The 11,254-nt window shown below is 40.5% G+C and overlaps 1 pseudogene; it reads left to right on the forward strand.

Moving 5' to 3' along the window:
- LOC117530490 overlaps window positions 1-10,489 on the forward strand; it is a 187,936-nt pseudogene extending 177,447 nt beyond the window's left edge.
- Window positions 10,490-11,254: the final 765 nt, after the last annotated feature.

Consider the following 11,254-nt stretch of genomic DNA (forward strand, 5'->3'; position numbering starts at 1 on the left):
ATTCTGACTGGACTCTGTCTCGGCAGAGAGCCGCGCAGTTTTTGGAGCTGTGCCAATGGAACGGAGGACGATTCTCGTTTCTTGACTGCACCAAGACAAGAGTCCCAGCTACTGACTTTAATCCATACAAAAGCGACTCACAATTGACACATTTTAATGGCTTTAAGAGGAGTTAAGAAGCGGACATGCCGCTTCTGAAGAGCAGCGAATCAAAGAACCAACGAGCCAGTGGATTGAAGCACTGCTTCACTGGTTCACGCTTCAAAGTGGAGTTGCGCTGCAGACGCAGTTGACTACAGAGCTGCTGCAGGGTGTGTAATCAATGTAGAGAAATTATTAAATTAAAATTAAAACCACGGTCACTCTGAAGGACCAATAAGGGAATTGTTAAGGAAAAAGACTATTGATATCGTGGATAAAATCATTTCTTAATGATACCTGAAAAGAACTGGTTTTCGATACCCAACCCTATAAGTGATTTTATTTTTTCATTTACCTATTCTAAATATGAAAAGAAAATAGTCATTTTTACCCGAGGCCATCAAATATGGACATCAGGTATTGCGACGATTCTGCGTCCGTCCGTCTGTCTGTGCTCAGCATAAGTCTAGTCCTATTGCTGCCAGAGTCTTCAAATTCACAAGAAACATTCTTGGGACACAGACCTTGGACAAGTTTAAAGATGGCTAACCATGACCTATTTTAAGAGGTCATTCTGTTCCTTCTTTTTTGGGAGTGGCGGGGTGACAGCCAATCAACGTAGAGTGGCACTGTGACATCGGTGGCAAGTCTCTGGAAAACCACTTAATTTATGTGTTTACATAACATGTTTCTCATACAGTGAGGAAAATAAGTATTTGAACACCCTGCAGTTTTGCAAGTTCTCCCACTTAGAAATCATAGAGGGGTCTGAAATTTTCATCTTAGGTGCATGTCCACTGTGATAGACATAAGCTAAAAAAAAATAAAAAATCTGGAAATCACAATGTATGATATTTTAATAATTTATTTATGTTACTGCTGCAAATAAGTATTTGAACACCTACCAACCAGCAAGAATTCTGGCTCACAGAGACCTGTTAATTTTTTTTTAAGAAGCCCTCTTAATCTGCACTTTTTACCTCTATTAATTGCACCTGTTTGAACTTGTTACTTGTATAAAAGACACCTGTTCACACACTCAATCATTCACACTCCAACCTGTCCACCATAGCCAAGACCAAAGAGCTGTCTAAGGACACCAGGGACAAAACTGTAGACCTGCACAAGTCTGGAATGGACTACAGGACAACAGGCAAGCAGCTTGGTAGAAGACAACAACTATTATGATTATTTATTAGAAAGTGGAAGAAATATAAGATGACTGTCAATCTCCCTCGGTCTGGGATTCCATGCAAGATCTCACTTTGTGGGGTAAGGATGATTCTGAGAAAGCTCAGAACTACACAGGAGGACTTGGTCAGTGACCTGAAGAGAGCTGGGACCACAGTCACAAAGATTACATTAGTAACACATGATGCTGTCATGGTTTAAAATCCTGCAGGGCAGCAAGGTCCCCCTGCTCAAGCAAGCACATGTCCAGGCCCGTTTGAAGTTCACCAGTGACCATCTGGATGATCCAGAGGAGGCATGGGAGAAGGTCATGTGGTCAGATGAGACAGGAATAGAGCTTTTTGGAATCAACTCCACTTACCATGTTTAGAGGATGAGAACAACCCCAAGAAAACCATCCCAACCGTGAAGCATGGGGTGGAAACGTCATACTCTGGGGGTGCTCTTCTGCAAAGGGGACAGGACGACTGCACCATATTGAAAGGAGGATGGATGGGGTCATGTATTGCGAGATTCTGGCAAACAACCTCCTTCCCTCAGTAAGAGCATTGAAGGTGGGTCATGGCTGGGTCTTCCAGCATGACAGTGACAGCCGTGGCAACTAAGGAGGGGCTCCGTAAGAAGCATTTCAAGGTCCTGGAGTGGCCTGGCCAGTCTCCAGACCTGAACTCAATAGAAAATCTTTGGAGGGAGCTGAAACTCCAAACCTGAAAGATCAAGAGAAGATCTGTATGGAGGAGTGGCCCAAAATCCCTGCTGCAGTGTGTGCAAACCTGGTGAAAAACTACAGGAAACGTTTGACCTCTGTACTTGCAAACAAAGGCTACTGTACCAACTGTCAACCCCACTGAGGTCCTTAGACTGGGTCTCATTAACATAAGATCACTGTCCTCAAAATCCTTGTTGAACAATGATCTAATTATTGATCATCACTTAGATATGATTGGGCTATGTGAAACCTGGCTTAAACCTACAGCTGTCCTCCCCTTAAATGAGGCCTGCCCACCATCTTATACATTTAGTCACGTCCCTCGTGATGCGAAACAAGGCGTGGGGTGTTGCTCTTATTTATAAATCTAGGTTTAGCTTATTAGCTGTTGGGGGTTACAAATATCACTCATTTGAGCATCTGATTCTTAGCTCTGCTCAGGATATTACACATTGCCAAGGTCAGAAGAATAAAAATCAGTCGTATTACGTTGTCACTGTATATAGGCCTCCTGGCCCATATTCTGAATCCTTAGATGAATTTGGTGCATTCATCTCTAACTTGTCAACTAGTGTAGATAACATTCTGATCATTGGTGACTTTAACATTCATATAAATAAGCCTTCTGATCCCCTCTGCAAATCATTAATGGAAATTGTGGATGCATTAGGATTTCGGCAATGCATTCATGATTTGACGCACATAAGTGGAAATGCCCTGGATCTGGTTCTTGCACGTGGTATTGCTGTCACGAATATTGACATCATGCCTCTTACATCAGTGGTGTCTGATCACTCAGTTATTAAGTTTACAGTTTCACTGCCGTGTTTAGTGGAACAACAACCTTATATATCATTACGGCGATGCATCAGCTCAACTAAGACAACTTGAAGCTAGATTGCCTGATGTCTTAGCTTCACATTTGACAAATACCCAGTCAGTAGACAGACTTGTGGATAGTTTAAAATCAGTGCTCAAAACTACACTCAACATGATTGCACCACCTGTGTTAAAACCGCGCTCCCCCAAATCACAGTCACCTGGGTTCAGTGATTATCTGCGTGACCTAAAGAATAAAGCAAGAGGTCTAGAACGGAAATGGCGTTGTTCAAAATTAGAAGTATTCCACCTTGCGTGGTGTGATGCTATCTTAGACTATAAGCATGTATTACTGGCTACAAAGCGGACTTACTACTAGTGCTGGGCGGTATACCGGTTCATACTGAATACCGGTGTTTTTTTTTCTATGTTATGAATTTTAGAAATACCTCCATACCGGTGAGTGCGTTGTGCAGAGCGGCGGAACGCCATGCCCGCAGGGCATTGTTTGAGTGGGGACAGTTTAGCGGTTGCATCAAACAAGCAGCATGAGTACAGCCCGTGTAGAGTGAAAGGATGTTTAGCGGTGAGCATAATGGCAAAACAGGGGGAAAGTTCTGAAACTGAACAACCAGAACGAGAAACTGAAACGGAAGAACTTGTACCGAAACGAGGAGCTGTGTCCGTTGTTTGGAAGTACTTTGGGTTTAAAATGTCCGACGTCGACCAAACTACAATACTATGCAAATGCTGTCGCGCTAAAGTTGTAGCAGGAGGAGGAAACACGAGCAATTTACTCCACCACCTCAGCCGCAAACATGTCCTGGAATATCAGGAATGTAAACTACGAGCTTCGTCCTCCTCGTCTGCAGGTAAAGTTAAAGCAAGCTGCACACCTTTTCTGTTTGTTTATTTATTTATTTATGGATGATTCCTTACTGAATGTTCAGGGAATAAAGAAGTCTTGCTTCAGTTACTTTGGAGTTACTAAGTTTACTTTGGAGTTACATGAGTCATATAGTTTACAAAAGATGTTTAAGTTGGAAAACGCATAATAAAAAGTTATGTATTTTGACTACAACAATCGAGCATTCTGATTCCTCTTCATTAATACTAGTGTGGACATTCATTTTTCTACAATATTCACTCCTCATAACAGTAGAATACGCCATTCCAAGCCATTTTATTGCAGTAATTATTCTCTAAATCATTAGAAAATAAGGCAAACACCCAGTTGTGCTTGAAAAGAAAAAATACTGTCAAATACCTGTACTGTCAAATACAGCACAAAATCCCAGTTTACTTTAAACCGGTTAACACCTTGAGACAGAAATTAGTTCACCCTAAGGACAGGATCCCTAGTTACAAACAGAGCAATGTAGTGTATTCTATCAGATGTCAGGAAAACTGTAACGAACACTACATAGGTGAGACTAAGCAACCTTTACACAAAAGGCTATACCAGCACCGCAGAGAGGGCGCCAGTGGACCTCAGTCTGCAGTTCATCTCCACCTTAAAGACACTAACCACACGTTTGAGGACAAGGCAGTTAAAATATTAGCCAGAGAGAAGAAATGGTTTGAGAGAGGGGTCAAGGAGGCATTCTTTGTGAAACGTTTGAAACCTAGCCTTAACCGGGGAGGGGGTCTGAGACACGCTTTATCCCCTGTTTACAATGGGGTACTCAGGTCAAAGCAGTTTCAGTCTTTTGTTCATGGTAATGAGTCATTCACGTCATCAGCAGAGTCGTCAAGGGAGCCATCAGGAGAGGGACAGCTGCCCTGTCATTAGGAGGGTGTTAACTAGAGCACAATAGGTGCTAATTAGAGCTATTGTTTAGTCACCAGCCTATAGCAGTCTGCCTCTCGGTAGGAGGGGTCTTGTTAGGTTTAAAACTCCAGCTTTTGTGACTTCTTGATTATTCTTCTCTACAAGAGTCAAGACAGAAGTCAGACCACCAGAGCAAGAATTTTAGCTGAGGAAGCTTCTGCGATTTGAAGCGAAACGTCCTCGTGTCAAGCAACCCAGTCCAGTCGAAGATTCAAGCTTCTCTACTGTCAAATACTGTGAAACCGATATAATTTAGAAAAATATCGTGATACACATTTTTGGTCATACCGCCCAGCACTGCTTACTACTCTGATTTGATCAACAAAAACAAGCATAACTCAAAGTTCTTGTTTGACGCGGTGGCAACACTTATCCATGGACAACCACCTGTAGTTCGCTCTCCTTTTACAGCACAAGATTTCCTGGATTACTTTGGGAAGAAGATAGAAGACATCAGGTTAAACATATCCCGGCATGCCTTAACCCAGCCACTACACCCTACTATTGAGGTGGGCGCCACTACTGAGGTATTACCTAGATTTACAGAATTTGATAGTATCTCACTAGGCATGCTAACAAAACTCGTAATGTCAACAAAAAGCACAACCTGTTTATTTGATCCTATACCAACAAAACTGTTTAAGGATCTGTGTCCCACTCTTGGGCCGACTGTGTTGGAAATTATTAATCTTTCTTTAACTTCTGGATCTGTTCCTAAATGTTTCAAATCTGCAGTGGTTAAACTTTATTACTTAAGAAACCTAATCTTGACCCTAGTGTATTGAAAACCTATCGGCCGATATCAAATCTATCATTTTTCTCTAAAATTCTGGAAAAAGTGGTGCACCTCGTAGACTGTCTTACTGAGAATAATTGTTGTGGCTGGCGTGCCTGGCTGGCTTTTGTGTGTCTTCTGTTTCTGTCTTTTGGTTTTCCTCCCAGGTGGTGCGCATTTGGGACTGAGTGGCTGTGTAGCTGAGTTTATCAGGACCTCACCCTGATCACCTGAGGCTGATCACCCGCGGCTCGTCAGGACTCACAGCTGTGGTGCATCTACATGGATTGGAACATGGTGGCATTTAAGACTGGAGTACACAGTGTGTATTTGCCAGAGACTCGACCTTGTGACCAGACGGGTGAGATCGTCGTCTCAAGAGCCATCTCATCATCAGTGGATGCAGAGAACGTCCAGGTTGATGCATGGTCTGTGAAAGAGGAGGGGGTGAGGTCTCACGCTCGTCAGCACACCCCTTTGAGTCTGGTCTGCTTGAGATTTCTTCCTCAGAGGGAGTTTTTCCTTACCACTGTTGCTCTGGGGGTTGGTAAGGTTAGACCTTACCTGTGTGAAGCGCTTTGAGGCAACTCTGTTGTGATTTGGCGCTATATAAAAATGAAAAATTGTACCAAATATTAACATTGATTTTCACAGGTGTTCAAATACTTATTTGCAGCAGTAACATACAAATAAATTATTAAAAAATCATACATTGTGATTTACGGATTTTTTTTTTTTTTTTTTTAGATTATGTCTCTCACAGTGTACATGCACCTAAGATGAAAATTTCAGACCCCTCCGTGATTTCTAAGTGGGAGAACTTGCAAAATCGCAGGGTGTTCAAATACTTATTTTCCTCACTGTATATTCAGTAAAAGCTAGCAAGAAATAAACACTTCTAAACCTGAAGATGTTTTTGGAAGCTAATAACATCTCTGAAGTGATTTACAAGACATTTTGCAGATGTTAGCATGGTGACGTCACAGACTAACTGCAAACTGTTTTGTTTGTGTTTAAATATAACCTCTTTGTCGTATTAGGGTGTGCCTGCCTTTATCTCACCCTGACCCTAACCCAGCCAACAGAAGTTCTTATCCTTTGAGTTGCAGTTATATTTTGAGGGACATACTGCCACCTGTGGTCTGGGGTATTCATTGTACCACCACGTCTAAACTGATAATTACTGTGTGCTGTTGCTTATGCCTTAGTAACTACCTATCCTGGCTCTGCGCTGTTGGGTTTTATTGACAGATAAACCCCTACTGCTGAAATGTTTCATTATGAAATAAAGCTCGTGGGGGGGAAATGGCCTTCTGCAGTAAACCATTTTATTGTCAAAAAAACAAACATGCAATGCTAAAATTCTAAAATACCTTCAGCTGTATGAGCATTGTGTTCTTTATAATTCGCAGTTGTTTAATTAATTATTAAGCTCCTATTGTCTTAAATAATGTGGTATGTGTGTTGGCTTTTACAAATAAATCTGTATTTGTAAATATGTCTTTTTTTTTTGCAAAAAAGGCAATTTGAAAAATAAAAATTCTGTTTAAGTAATTCAGCACTTATGGCAAATGTGTGGCAATTGGTATTCACAATGCCATGAACACTCATTTACTGGATGGGAGTGTGAATATCAATTGCCACACATTTACACGTTACAGTAACTTGTGTGTTGGTTTTTACATATATATATATATATATATATAAGCCAACCAACCACTGATGACAGGAAGCTCATTTTTTAAAACCCCGACACACATGCCCTGGTGTGTAAACGCTCAAACTTTCAAAATTAGTGCATTACTTTAAAAGTAAAACATATAGCTGATATTTTCACTTAGTAAAAACAACAGATGTGACATTAATTTTGATAATGTCTGGAATTAGTTTGTTTACAATTTTAACCATAAGTCAAAACTGCCCTGCTGTGCATGCCTCTTGTGACACATCTTCAAGACTGTATGGCTGTGAAAATAAATTCTTTTTTTTTCCTCCCTTTTTTTTTTGCTCTCTGGTCACTAGGTCTCTTTTGCTGAGAGAAGGCTGATCTTAAATAGAAGCGCTGGCTCATTGTTGTTTATGATCTTCACCTTTGAATTTACTCAGAAGTATCAGTAGCTGCCAGTATACTGGAGTCAATGCTAAAAGTTATTTGTTTAGCTTTTAGCTGTAACTTCCGCTGAATATTTTTAGGGGTTTATCGGTATAGCTTTATAAAAGTTAACGGATTAACAGTTATCGAAGCTAATGTTTTGATTAGCTGTGCCCACCACTGGATATGAGTAGTTGTAAAGCATAATGCAAACTTTTTCATGATAATGATGGATTTTTTTTTTTTTTTCACAATTTCATGGTGGTATTTTGCTATAGGCTGCATTTTTTTTTCTTCATATGACTATTTTATTTCATAATGCCTTTATTTATTAAATTTTGAACTCTTTGAGGCTCTATACTGATTGGCTTGGTGCAAAATTATTAAAGACCCAAGTATCGATAAGCTTTATCCCTTAACAGTACTCCTTCTAGTACTGCTGAATTTAAAGGAATGAATTTAGAGCTCTTTCCTCTCATTTGGAGCCTTATGTGCAGAGACTTGGCTTGTTGTCACATGTTACATTCTGTCTCTCTGGGTGTGGGTGTTTCGTATGTACACATACTAAACCATGTGTTTTCACAACCTCCTGTCTCACAAGGTACCATACATACGAGGGAAAATCAACAAGCTAGTCCTGCTAATAAACAGTATCCCAAAGTATCACATAAGGATTCACACAAGTTTAGTCACCGATATTCATTTCAGTTTTATTGTCATTATACAGTGCATGGAGTGTGTACAACAAAAAGTATTATGTGTGCTTCAAACAAGTGCAGTCCTAATGATAATCAAGTATACCAGTAAGATGACTTAAGGTAAGAAATTATATGATAAAAGACACAACGCCGGACTGCACTGGCACACCACCAGCTTGTACTTCAGTATCCAACTGTATTTGTGAAGAACAAGTGAAAGCAAGAGTTACAGAATTATTCATTCCAAAAATAAGAATGTAAAGAACTGCCTTGCACTTTGCTTGAAACATGGGAGAACTACAGTAATCCCAAGTACCTGATACCACTATTCCTTGCCATACCCAGATGAACTACCAGATGTCCTCCAAATATGTAATGAGTAAGGATCAACCAAACAGACTAGACAGAATATGACAAAATTAATTCCTCAGTCAGGACACTCTTAATATATGAGGAGCACAGTTTTCACACTGCACTCAGCTGTGGTTGCTGATGTCACTTCTATTCAGTCTTACCCTTATCAAGGTAATAATTGTGGCTCACCAAGCTTTTGAAAATGTAGTGACTGGCTGCAGTTCAAGTATGTGTGAAACTCAAAACAAACACTTGTGACATACATTTCCATATTATCAGTTCCATCAGAGCAATAATTTAATGTTGTAAGGTCATATTTAGCTTTATCATTATGTAATGAACATTGTTCTAAATGTTATCAATTGAATTGATTAATTGCAGACATGCAGCAGTTGTTGGTGACTAAAGAAGAAATTCTCCATGAAGACCAGGAGTGGAAACTGAGTGTCGACCAAGAGGGCATTAAAGAGGAACAGGAGACACTCTGTATACGTCAGCAGGGGCAGCAGCTTTGCCAGCTGGAGGAGGCTGATATCAATAAGTTCTCTTTCACTGGTGTCCCTGTGAAGAGTGAAAATGAAGATGAAAAACCACAATCATCACAGCTTCATCAAAGCCAAAATGAAGAGGGCACAGAGGCTGAACCTGTAGCCAGCAGCTCATCTGTACACAGAACACTGACAGCCCAAGCTGATGGAGAGGATGATGAAGGACCACAATCCACCAGCAACTTGGGTCCAAATAGTAATTTACATCCAGATACAAATGACAGGAGTTCAGACAGTTCTGAAACTGAGACTGACAACAGTTGTGAATGGAAAGTGACCAGAGAACTTAACTCAGGTTTTAACTGTCTGACAAATAACAGTGTCTCAGAACAACATTGTAGAATGCAAGCAAGTGAAAAACTGTTTGACTGTTCTCAATGTGGTAAAAGATTTGGACTGAAGAGCAATCTTATCAGACACATGAGAAGTCATACCGGAGAGAAACCTTTTGTCTGTTCTGATTGTGGTAAAAGATTTGGGCAGAAGGGTGATCTGATCAAACACATAAGAATTCATACGGGGAGAGAAACCTTTTGACTGTTCTGATTGTGGTAAAAGATTTGGACTGAAGAGCAATTTGGTTACACACATTAGAATTCATACTGGGGAGAAACCTTTCGACTGTTCTCAGTGTGGCAAAAGATTTGGACTTAAGGGCAATCTGATGAAACACATGAGAATTCATTCAGGAGAGAAAACCTTTGGTTGTTCAGACTGTGGAAAAAGATTTGGACAAAAGAGCAATCTGATCACACACATGAGAATTCATATGGGACAGAAACCATTTTGCTGTTCTGAATGTGGTAAAAGATTTGGACAAAAGAGCAGTCTAATCATACACATGACAGTTCATATGGGACAAAAACCAGTTGGCTGTTCTGAATGCGGTAAAAGGTTTGGACAGAAAGATAATCTGATCACACACATGAGAATTCACACGGGAGAGAAGCCTTTTAGCTGTTCTCAGTGTGGTAAAAGATTTGGACAAAAAGGCAATCTCGTAACACACGTGAGAGTTCATACTGGGCAGCAACCATTTGGGTGTTCTGAGTGTAGTAAAAGATTTAGGCATAAGAGCAATCTGATCAAACACAGGAGAAGTCATACCTAGAGGCAGCCCCTGGTTGCCCAAATGTCCATAAGGTGCAGTTACCAGCAATTAAGGGAATGGTCATGATTTTGAGGAGAACCCTCTCCCACAGAGGTCTCAAACTGATTTCAGAAAGGGTCAAGAGAATGCAGGTTTTCTTTGCCACCACCCAGTCTTGTATCAAGTACCTCAAAGTCATATTTCAATGAAATTACAAGTATCTTAACATAAAATGACATTGTTTAAAATTAAAGTCTCCTTTAAAATATTACTTGAGTAAAGTCTTAAAGTGTCTGACATTTACTGTGCTAAGTGTCAAAAGTACATTTCTCGTACAAAATGTACTTTAAAAGTATTGAGTAAAGTGAGCAGTTAGAATTTTGTGTGCTTGCAAACTTATTAAAGATATTAAAGACTGCTCTTAAACCCAGCTGTGGCATTGAGCAGATATGCTCGACAGGGGAAGATGATTATATCAGCTTTGTCTAACTTCCAGCCAAGCTGCATCATGAGCCAGGCGGACCAAGGCCAAGTACTTGTCTGACACCCCATAATCCGTCTCTGTTGTCAGGTAAAATCCAAAATGAGTGGAGAGTGAAATGGCAACATGAAAAGAAAGCCAGGCTCTTGTGAAACAGAACAGTCATTTATAGTTACACAGTTGTGCTTAAGTTAAGGAAAATTTAAAAAAAAACTTTGCAAACATCACCACCAACCACTGCAAAGCAAAAGACTGTATTTACATAGGGCTTTTCCATCTGCACCATATGCTCAATGCGCTTTACAATAATGCCTCACATTCACCCTAATGTGAGGGTGTTGCCATACAAGGTACTCACTACACACCGGGAGCAGCTAGAGCAGGGGTGGCCAAGTTCGGTCCTCGAGAGCCACCTTCCTGACACTCTTAGTTGTCTCCCTGCTCCAACACACCTGAATCCAATGAAAGACTCGTTAGCAGACTTTTAATGAGCCTTTCATTGGATTCAGGTGTGTTGGAGCAGGG

Source organism: Thalassophryne amazonica, chromosome 18, assembly GCF_902500255.1.
Source record: "Thalassophryne amazonica chromosome 18, fThaAma1.1, whole genome shotgun sequence".
Lineage (NCBI taxonomy): Eukaryota > Metazoa > Chordata > Actinopteri > Batrachoidiformes > Batrachoididae > Thalassophryne > Thalassophryne amazonica.